At 46.6% G+C, this 11,013-nt stretch overlaps 1 non-coding gene across 1 annotated transcript; it reads left to right on the top strand.

The window, feature by feature from the left end:
* The first annotated feature begins 8,291 nt into the window (after positions 1-8,291).
* Positions 8,292-8,375, top strand: Trnas-gga (transfer RNA serine (anticodon GGA)). The gene is given in 2 exon segments: positions 8,292-8,331; positions 8,341-8,375. It is a non-coding gene; the product is annotated as a tRNA-Ser (tRNA).
* The last annotated feature ends 2,638 nt before the right edge of the window (positions 8,376-11,013 follow it).

Below are 11,013 nucleotides of genomic sequence, written 5' to 3'. Positions count from 1 at the left end.
ACAAAAGTCATGAGATACCTCCCAACAGCGTGTCGGACCTCCTTTTGCTCGGCGTAGGGCAACAACGCGACGTGGCGTAGGCTCCACAAGTGTTTGGAAGTCCGCTGGAGAAATGTAGGACCGTGCTGCCTCTGCAGCCGTCCGTAACAGCGAAAGTGTTGCCGGTGAAGGAATTTGTGCACAAACTGACCTCTCGATTATGTCCCACAAATGCTCGATGGGATTCATGTTGGGCGATCTGGTTCGTCAAATGATTCATTCGAATTGTCCAGAACGTTCTTCAAACCAATCGCGAACAATTGTGGTCTGGGACATGGTGCATTGCCATCCATAAAAAATTCCACCAATGTCTGGAAACGTAAAATCCGTGAATGACTGTAAATGGTCTCCAAGTAATCCATTCCACGATTGGTTCAGTTGGACAAAACCACTCAGTCCATAGCATGTAAACACACTCCACACCAGTGCAGCCGCCACCACCTTGCACATTACGTTGTTGACAACTTGTGTCCGTGGTTTCGAGGGGTCGGCACCACACCCGAAACCTAGCATCAGCTCTTACCAACTGAAATCGCCACTCATCTGACCAGGCCACTGTTTTCCAGTAGTCCGGGGTCCAGCCCAGGAGAGGCGCTGGAGGCGATGTCGTGCTGTCAGCACTCGCGTCGCTCGTCTGCTCCCGTAGCGGATCAACGCTAAATTTCGTCGCACGACCCACATTGATTTCTGCGGTGATTTCAAAAATGGTTCAAATGGCTCTGAGCGCTATGGGACTTAACTTCTGAGGTCATCAGCCCCTTAGAACTTAGAACTACTTAAACCTAACTAACCTAAGGACATCACACACATCCATGCCCGAGGCAGGATTCGAATCTGCGACTGTAGCGGTCGTGCGGTTCCAGGGTGTAGAGCGTAGTACCGCTCGGCCACCCCGGCCGGCGCGGTGATTTCCCGCAGTGTTGCTTGTCTAGTAGCACTGACAGCTCTACGCATACGCCGCTGAATATTGAAACAAAATTCCAGTCACGTTCTATATTTCTGTAATTAGTGTTATTTTTTAAGCATATACTAAAAATACTATGAAAGGTTCTGTTAAAAACAGTATCAGAACTCTCTTGCATTTAATTTCCAAATTTTCTCTTCTTGTGTTCACTGATAGAGAGAGATTCCTTTACTGTCCTTCTTTATCATCCAGCAATATGGAGCCATCATTCTCTATTTCTATTTCCCTCGTACCTCTTCTCTATCTTCTTAATGCCGTGGTGGAATTGTAATTCTTGCTATTCACTACAGTGTCTCCTGTTTTGAAGAAAGTAATCAATATGTGAGTGTAGGAAATGGGCTTTTCCACTCATGTTACAATGCAAATTCTTGAAATTTTCCAACGTGGTTTTCACAATGTTCTTGCAGTTTGAATGTTTTGTAATTCTTACAGTAACAGACATGAAATCAGTCCATATCTTCTTCTCTAGCATAGTATTCTTAAATTCGCGGTGCTTAATCAATTTGAGGACCAACAAAAATTCCCGTTTCCAGTTTTTCTTGACTGATGAAGGGAAATTTCATAGAAAGGTCCTTGAAGGAGGATACATCTTCTGGAGGAGCCGCTTGAAACTGCTTCATAAAGCGCAATTTGGTACGTTGTGGTGGAAGCAATATCTTGTCAACCTTACAAACCATTAATGTATGATCTTTTTAGACCCAGATACAATATGTCTCCGGCTAGGCGAAACCTTTACACTTGACGCTTTTTCTTTGCCCAGCTACTCCACTCGTATTACAAGTTTGGTATTTTCGTGTACTTATCTTGGCGTCATGCGAAAACTCCTATTAATGAAAATAAAATTCACTGTATTCCATTACGAAAAAAATATACGAATAGAAGAAATCTGAAGTCAGTTTTAAGTTCGGTATAAGAAAGTTCGATCAGATATTTATTTTCAGTAGTATGATATCATGCAGGCCAGTGTAATGTTACAGCAGGTTTTGATCCCTAGCAGTCTCGCATACAGCTACAGCAATTCGGAAAAAAATCGATTTTGTGGCTGGTTCATTGCCTGATCCGCCCCCACAGCGCACTGAACCGTAAATTTACTTTCAAAACCTTTTCTTAAAGAATTTACTTTATTTACTAGCTATTCATCAAGAACATTAACACATTTAATCACACTAGGTGACCGTGGAAGTAGTTGCCAGGAAGTAACTGATGGAAAATGATATTACTTTTAACAAATGTGAATTTTACTCGTAAAAGCCTTTTCAAAAACAAATTTTAAATTATAAGCAGAAAAGCACCCACGAAATATCAAGTTACAATTTTATTCAGAAGCAGAAAGAACAATATTAACAGTATGAGAAACTTGCCTGCTCCCTTTAAACATGGCCGTAGTCATGACCGCTCACAACAACCTCTGAAAGAGTACACTGGTGCAAATCTACAACACACCAGATTACTGTAAACTAAACATTTTTTAAGAACTCACACAAACACGTAAACTATGCACCCCGTAAGAGGGATGGAAATGGTACAACACTCAAATTATTTGCCACCGAAAGTGCAATTTGTTTTAAGGGACTGTTACGGTGGAAGGGTGGCAACCTTATAACCTAAAATGACTATTTAAATAAAACCCATAAAATGCAGACTTACATAAAATGTACAAGATGCTCTACATTACACATATACCACCTCGCAAGATGACAGGCAAGATAAAAACATATTTCAAGAATTCGGCCTTTAAGCAATAAAGTCGTTAACACCGAATCCGACAACCATGACAGAAGCGTCTATTAACGTATGGCAGATTGACAGAGGGGGGGGGGGGGTTACTAAACAACCCGAACCGCAGATTACTCTAAACCTCCCCAACTCCACAAGGGAAAAACGGACCACCCACTTCAGAAATAACGACCTTCCCGCGGGTGGGCAAACGGAGAAGAATGGTGGGACATCCCCAAAACAAAGCAAGTAGAATTTAACAGGTAAATGAAACAACATATCTCTAATCAGACAGACACTAACTGCCTAACAAATGCGGACGAGCGACAGACGAGAAAGCTGGGGACGAGAGACTGACCAAGAAAACAAGTAGAATTTAACAAGTAAATGAAACAACCTATCACGAATCACTTAACTTCCAATAAACTGCGATGTCTGGCGAAGACCTTGCGCAGCACCCCCAACGCTCTCCGAACCGTCCGCCGCCAGCCGCTTCAACGGACGCAGGAGGGCGCGCCGATCTCCCGTCTCACGGCGTCGCAGCTCGCACCGGCCAGACCGATGTCGTGGATTGACGCCTGTTGCTCTCGTGTCGGCCGCGAAGCCACTACCCCTCGCTATACGGCGCGGCCCACTGGACTCACGTGGAGACCTCACATGCGCCGACGCTCAGGACGGACAAGTCATCTCGTGTCTCGGTGCGCGACCGACCGACCGACCGATCCAACCGCCAATGACCATTGCCCGAGAAACTCGAGCAGACTGGCGGCCTAACGCGCAGACTCAGATGCAGGAACTCAGCCCCGACCGGGCGACCACTAGCTGAGTTCTGTTACTGGCGGAGTGGCAAGACTCTCATTTTCTGGCTTTAAAGTTTAATCCAAACGACAGCCATACTAGCACTCCGACGACAGACAGACACTAACTGCCGCGCAAATGCAAACGAGAATCAGACCAGCAACTGGTGACCCGAGACTGACCTAGCCTCACTCCGACTGACCCCCTGCCGAGCTAATAGCGCCCCTAAATTCACGTGAAGAGGCAACCTTTCCGCTTTCCCCAAAGCTGCGATTACCATAGCGGCGCCACCGCCAGAAACGTTTGGCGACTGCTTCACACTACGCGCTGCGGCGCGCTCTTCAAAACAGCAGTTTTTTACCACGGCTCACGCACGATGTCTAAACCGACGTGCAGTACCGCCGTGATTACCAAAGCAAGAGCCTACGGAATATCAGACCAGCTGCGTGGCTGGATTGAAGAGTTTTTAGCAAACAGAACACAGCATGTTGTTATCAATGGAGAGACGTCTAGAGACGTTAAAGTAACCTCTGGCATGCCACACGGGAGTGTTATGGGACCGCCGGCCGCGGTGGTCTAGCGGTTCTAGGCGCGCAGTCCGGAACCGCGCGACTGCTACGGTCGCAGGTTCGAATCCTGCCTCGGGCATGGATGTGTGTGATGTCCTTAGGTTAGTTAGGTTTAAGTAGTTCTAAGTTCTAGGGGACTGATGACCACGGATGTTAAGTCCCGTAGTGCTCAGAGCCATTTCAACCATTTTGTTATGGGACCATTGGTTTTCACAATATATACAGGGTGTAACAAAAAGGTACGGCCAAAATTTCAGGAAACATTCCTCACACACAAATAAAGAAAAGATGTTACGTGGACATGTGTCCGGAAACGCTTAATTTCCATGTTAGATCTCATTTTAGTTTCGTCAGTATGTACTGTACTTCCTCGATTCACCGCCATGATTTCATACGGGATACTCTACCTGTGCTGCTACAACATGTGCCTTTACAAGTACGACACAACATGTGGTTCATGCACGATGGAGCTCCTGCACATTTCAGTCGAAGTGTTCATACGCTTCTCAACAACAGGTTCGGTGACCGATGGATTGGTAGAGGCGGACCAATTGTGTGTGTGTCAAATCTAATGGGACTTAACTGCTAAGCTTACAAACTACTTAACCTAAATTATCCTAAGGACAAACGCACACACCCATGCCGGAGGACTCGAACCTCCGCCGGAACCAGCCGCAGCGGACCAATTCCATGGCGTCCACGCTCTCCTGACCTCAACCCTCTCGAATTTAATTTATGGCGGCATTTGAAAGCTCTTGCCTACGCAACCGCGGTACCAAATGTAGAGACTCTTCGTGCTCGTATTGTGGACGGCTGTGATACAATACGCCATTCTCCAGGGCTGCATCAGCGCATCAGGGATTCCATGCGACGGAGGGTGGATGCATGTATCCTCGCTAACGGATAACATTTTAAACATTTCCTGTAACAAAGTGTTTGAAGTCACGCTGGTACGTTCTGTTGCTGTGTGTTTCCATTCCATGATTAACGTGAAGAGAAGTAATAAAATGAGCTCTAACATGGAAAGTAAGCGTTTCCGGACACATGTCCACATAACATATTTTCTTTCTTTGTGTGTGAGGAACGTTTCCTGAAAGTTTGGCCGTACCTTTTTGTAACACCCCGTATAAATGACCTAGTAGATAGTGTCGGAAGTTCCATGCGGCTTTTCGCCGATGATGCTGTAGTATACAGAGAAGTTGCAGCATTAGAAAATTGTAGCGAAATGCAGGAAGATCTGCAGCGGATAGGCACTTGGTGCAGGGAGTGGCAACTGACCCTTAACATAGACAAATGTAATGTATTGCGAATACATAGAAAGAAGGATCCTTTATTGTATGATTATATGATAGCGGAACAAACACTAGTAGCAGTTACTTCAGTAAAATATCTGGGAGTATGCGTACGGAACGATTTGAAGTGGAATGAACATATAAAATTAACTGTTGGTAAGGCGGGTACCAGGTTGATGAGATTCATTGGGAGAGTCCTTAGAAAATGTAGTCCATCAACAAAAGAGGTGGCTTACAAAACACGCGTTCTACCCGTACTTGAGTATTGCTCATCAGTGTGGGATCCGTACCAGATCGGGTTGACGGAGGAGATAGAGAAGATCCAAAGAAGAGCGGCGCGTTTCGTCACAGGGTTATCTGGTAAGCGTGATAGCGTTACGGAGATGTTTAGCAAACTCAAGTGGCAGACTCTGCAAGAGAGGCGCTCTGCATCGCGGTGTAGCTTGCTCGCCAGGTTTCGAGAGGGTGCGTTTCTGAATGAGGTATCGAATATATTGCTTCCCCCTACTTATACCTCCCGAGGAGATCACGAATGTGAAATCAGAGAGATTCGAGCGCGCACGGAGGCTTTCAGACAGTCGTTCTTCCCGCGAACCATACGCGACTGGAACAGGAAAGGGAGGTAATGACAGTGGCACGTAAGTGCACTCCGCCGCACACCGTTGGGTGGCTTGCGGAGTATAAATGTAGATGTAGATGTAGATGTACGTTCGTCCCCCGGCCGTGTGGCGGTCAGCTGCAGCGCGTTACAAGAGCGGGAATCGGCTTTAGGGCCCGGTGCGCCTTGACTGCCGGTGAGCGCTGTTAAAAGTCGCGGCCGGGCGCGAATGACGAGGCCGTGGACGGGCGGCGGCGCTTTACGACGTGTCCGGCGTGCGCAGTCGTTGGGCGCCGACCGCCGCCCATAAAGCGGCGGCTATACGCGCCCTCGCAGCACTGCCTCCCCACACGGCGCGCTATCGACACGTCGTGCCGCCTATCGACACGCCTTACTGCGCTGCCCAGCTGTCCGCCCGGAATACTAAGTGCTGCTTACACTCTCTACCCGCTGTCCCGACAACGCTCTCCTCCCCACTTACACACATCCACGTACTTTTGGACAGCTCTCTTGCACCTGTTCATTACTCGTACGCTGCTGACGCTTTAACGCGCCAACGTACAGGAGGTACTACACGCAGTGTACGAGTCGAAATGGCCATCTGCAACTGATTCCAGCCGCGCGGGATTAGCCGAGCGGTCTGAGGCGCTGCAGTCATGGACTGTGCGGCTGGTCCCGGCGGAGGATCGAGTCCTCCCTCGAGCATGGGTGTGTGTGTTTGTCCTTAGGATAGTATAGGTTGAGTAGTGTGTAAGCTTAGGGAATGATAACCTTAGCAGTTAAGTCCCATAAGATTTCACACACATTTGAACATTTTTGAACTGTTTCCTCACGTGGCACAAGACACCAGTTGCGGCAACCGTTGTACAGACTGGCCAGGTAATGTGCTCTTGTACACAATTACAGCTTCTGTAATTTTCACTGAAGCACCAAAGAAACTGGTATATGCATGCGTTTTCAAATAAAGAGATACGAGATGTAAACAGGCAGAATACGGCGCTGCGTTTGGCAATGCCTATATAAGACAAGAAGTGTCTGGCACAGTTCTGAGGTCGGTTGCTGCTGCTACAACGGCAGGTCATCAAGATTTATGTGAGCCTGAACGTCGGTGTACGAGCGATGGGACACAGCGTCTCCGAGGTAGCGATGAAGTGACGATTTTGCCGTACGACCATTTCACGAGTGTACCGTGAATATCAGCTATCCGGTAAAACATCAAATCTCCGACATCGCTGCGGTCAGAAAAAGATCCTGCAAGAACGGGACCAACGACCACTGAAGAAAACCGTTCAGCGTGACAGAAGTGCAACGCTTCCACAAGTTGCTGCAGATTTAAAAAAAAAAAAAAAGGACTTAACTTCTGCGGTCAATCGTAGCTTTCGCTCGGTTCCAAACTGAAGCGCCTAGAACCGCTCGGCCACTCCAGCCGGCTGCAGACTTCAGTGCTGGGCCATCAACAAGCGTCAGCGTGCGGTCCATTCAACGAAACATCATCGATATGGGCTTTCGGAGCCGAAGACCCACTCGTGTACACTTGATGACTCCACGGTACGAAGTTTTTCGCCTCGCCTGGACCAGTCAACACCGACATTGGACTGTTGATGACTTGAAACGAGTCTCGTTTGAAATAGTATCGAGTGGATGCACGTGTATGGGTACGGAGACAAGCTCATGAATCCATGGACCCTGCACGTCAGCACGGGACTTTTCGTGGAGGCTCTGTAACTGTGCGGGACGTGTGCAGTTGGAGTAATATGGGACCCCTGATACGTCTAGGTACTACACTGACAGGTGACACGTACTTCAGCATCCTTTCTTATCACCTGCATCCATCCGTGTCCATTCTCCACTTCGACGGACTTGGGCAATTCCAGCAGGACAATGCGATACTTTACACTTCCTGAACTGCTATAGAGTGGCTCCAGGAACCTCTTCTGAGTTTAAACATTTGCGCTGGCCACCAATCTCCCCAAACATGAAAATTATTGAGCATATCTGGGAAGCCTTGCAACGTGCTGTTCAGAAAACTCAGCCTCTCCCACTCTTAAGGATTTATAGACAGCCCTGCGGGGTGTCAGTTCCCTCCAGCACTACTTCAGACATTAGTCGAGTCCATGCCACGTCGTGTTGCGGCACTTCTGCGTGCTCACCGGCGCCCTACACGATATTAGGCAGGTGTACAAATTTCTTTGGCTCTTCAGTGTGTAATACTGAAACAAGGAGCTACTGCATGCAGCTTAATTATAAACTATACGTTAGAAAGCAACCAGAAACACGTGATACGTAATGAAATTATCATTTTGCATAGTCTGCCGGCCCGAGTGGCCGAGCGGTTAAAGGCGCTACAGTCTGGAACCGCACGACCGCTACGGTCGCAGGTTCGAATCCTGCCTCGGGCATGGATGTGTGTGATGTCCTTAGGTTAGTTAAGTTTAAGTAGTTCTAAGTTCTAGGGGACTTATGACTACAGCAGTTGAGTCCCATAGTGCTCAGAGCCATTTGAACCATTTTTTGGATAGTCCACACACAAAATGTAAATAAATGTACTCGTCCTCACTTTGCATAAATATTTTTGTTGTTGTTATTGATATTGTTCTTCTCGTGGTGGTAGTGACCTTAAATTCTGTAATGTTCTTTTGTGATTACTGAAATTACTTAAATGAATACCTCTACTGGGAATGCATACAAGTCTGGAGTTATCGTGTAGCGTGTTGTAACTGATGATGATGATGATGATGTTTGGTTTGTGGGGCGCTCAACTGCGTGGTTATCAGCGCCCGTACAATTATCCAATCTTTGCGCAGTCCAATTTCGCCACTTTCCTGGATGATGATGATGAAATGATGAGGACAACACAAACACCCAGTCATCTCGAGGCAGGTGAAAATCCCTGACCCCGCCGGGAATCGAACCCGGAACCCCGTGCTCGGGAAGCGAGAACGCTACCGCGAGACCACGAGCGGCGGACCGTGTTGTAACTGCAAGTGTTGTTGTTGTTGTTGTTGTTGTTTGCAAAACTTTAAACGAACTGACTGGGCAATGCAACTCCCACTACCAATAAAGAAATACGGTCACTGCAAAGTACATTCACCCCTTTATGTACTGATTCCTCTAGCCCGGTTCAAAACTGATAACTTTGGTCGCTGTGCACATGACAAATACGTAAAATTGTCTTATCTCTAGAGCAGCAACGGTCGATCGCGTTATATTCTGCTCTATCGTGAGGAAGAACAAAACAGACTCCCTACAGGCTCAGCGGTGTGCAGTGCTGGCCGCAATACTTTGAAATACACGTGACATTCTTTTGGCTGATCAAAAACATTTAGGAAAAATGTAATGGACAGGGTGGCGGCAGTGATTTGGGTGAGTTACAGACTTTTTCAACAGTGAAGCTGCATTCGAAGTTAAGTTTGGCTTCTCAAAGCATCTGACAACTGAAATAACATTACTCAGGAAAATTACATCCTTTCTTTGCTGACGTAGTCACAAACGTTGAGATTTGTACAGCAAGTACTATCTAACATCACTAAAAAGCATAAAGACAAACCATCAGATTACGTATACCTGTGTTAACGAATCTTAGAAACATTACAAGAGGGAAATATCTAACTAGCCTCTATACCAAATCTGTTTACGTACATTCTCAGCACAGGAGTCAATATTACCAATTATCAGCCAACTCATTCACACTAACGCGCTGGCAAAAGTAAAGTAATGAAAAATTAACTTCTTTACCTTAAATGCGAGAAGACCTGTTTCCACATTTATATTTCCAATAACACATGTGTGTTGTCACCGCCAGACACCACACTTGCTAGGTGGTAGCTTTAAATCGGCCGCGGTCCATTAGTACATGTCGGACCCGCGTGTCGCCACTGTCAGTATTTGCAGACCGAGCGCCACCACACGGCAGGTCTAGATGAGACGTACTAGCACTCGCCCCAGTTGTACGACGACTTTGCTAGCGACTACACTGACGAATCCTTTCTCTCATTTGCCGAGAGATAGTTAGAATAGCCTTCAGCTAAGTCCATGGCTACGACCTAGCAAGGCGCCATTAACCATTTCTATAGAGAGTCTCACTTGTATCATCAAGAATGCTGTATACAAATGATGGATTAAAGTTAAGTATAAGCGCAGCTACGTACTTTTCTTTATAGCATTCATAACGTATCCTGTTTCAGACCTCACGCCCGTCTGCGTTAGATTATAGCGTGCATTTCGGCCTCCTCTATCTACAAGGTGTTGGCACATTTGCCAACACATCAACATGTATTCGTAAAGCTTCGTTGAAATATTAATCCAGCAATCCTTTCTTGTCACAATTAAATTTACATTTCATCATTTCACTTTACATTCCATGATAAAATCACTCATCATTTTTTAACTACCTATTTTACGTGCGGTGTAACACAAAATATTGGTATGACAAAATTGCTACATTATAATCCAACACTTGGTGGCTTTACAGAGCACACCACAGAAACTGCCTACTCTTCTTCCGCTCACAGACTGATACATACTCACTGCTGTGCGCCAAACACTTTCATACTCCAATACTACAATCTCAGACCAGAAGCAGTATCTTTGGCTCTGCGGTCGTGCAAAGTCAGCGATCCGCTTTATAGAGCCCATCAGACACATACATTGTTTACAATATAATAGCTTCATTTTAGTTTACATTACTATCATTACAATATTCGGGCCGCGCGGGATAAGCCGAGCGGTCCAGGGCGCTGCAGTCATGGACCATACGGCTGGTCCCGGCGGAGGTTCGAGTCCTCCCTCGGGCATGGGTGTGTGTGTTTGTCCTTAGGATAATTTAGGTTAAGTAGTGTGTAAGCTTAGGGACTGATGACCTCAGTAGTTAAGTCCCATAAGATTTCACACACGTTTGAACATTTTTTACAATATTCGGTTACCCCAGTAGACTCCTTTCACTTCAAAGACTGCTTCGTTGCACCTCTCTATGCTAGCCTTTGCTATGCGAACCTCTTCATCTCTGCAACCTACAAGTTCCGTTCCAGACCCTCACAC

The sequence above is a fragment of the Schistocerca cancellata genome, chromosome 5, assembly GCF_023864275.1.
Source record: "Schistocerca cancellata isolate TAMUIC-IGC-003103 chromosome 5, iqSchCanc2.1, whole genome shotgun sequence".
Lineage (NCBI taxonomy): Eukaryota > Metazoa > Arthropoda > Insecta > Orthoptera > Acrididae > Schistocerca > Schistocerca cancellata.
Note: the sequence above shows the minus strand (reverse complement) of the source record. Positions and strands in the feature narration are given on the sequence as shown.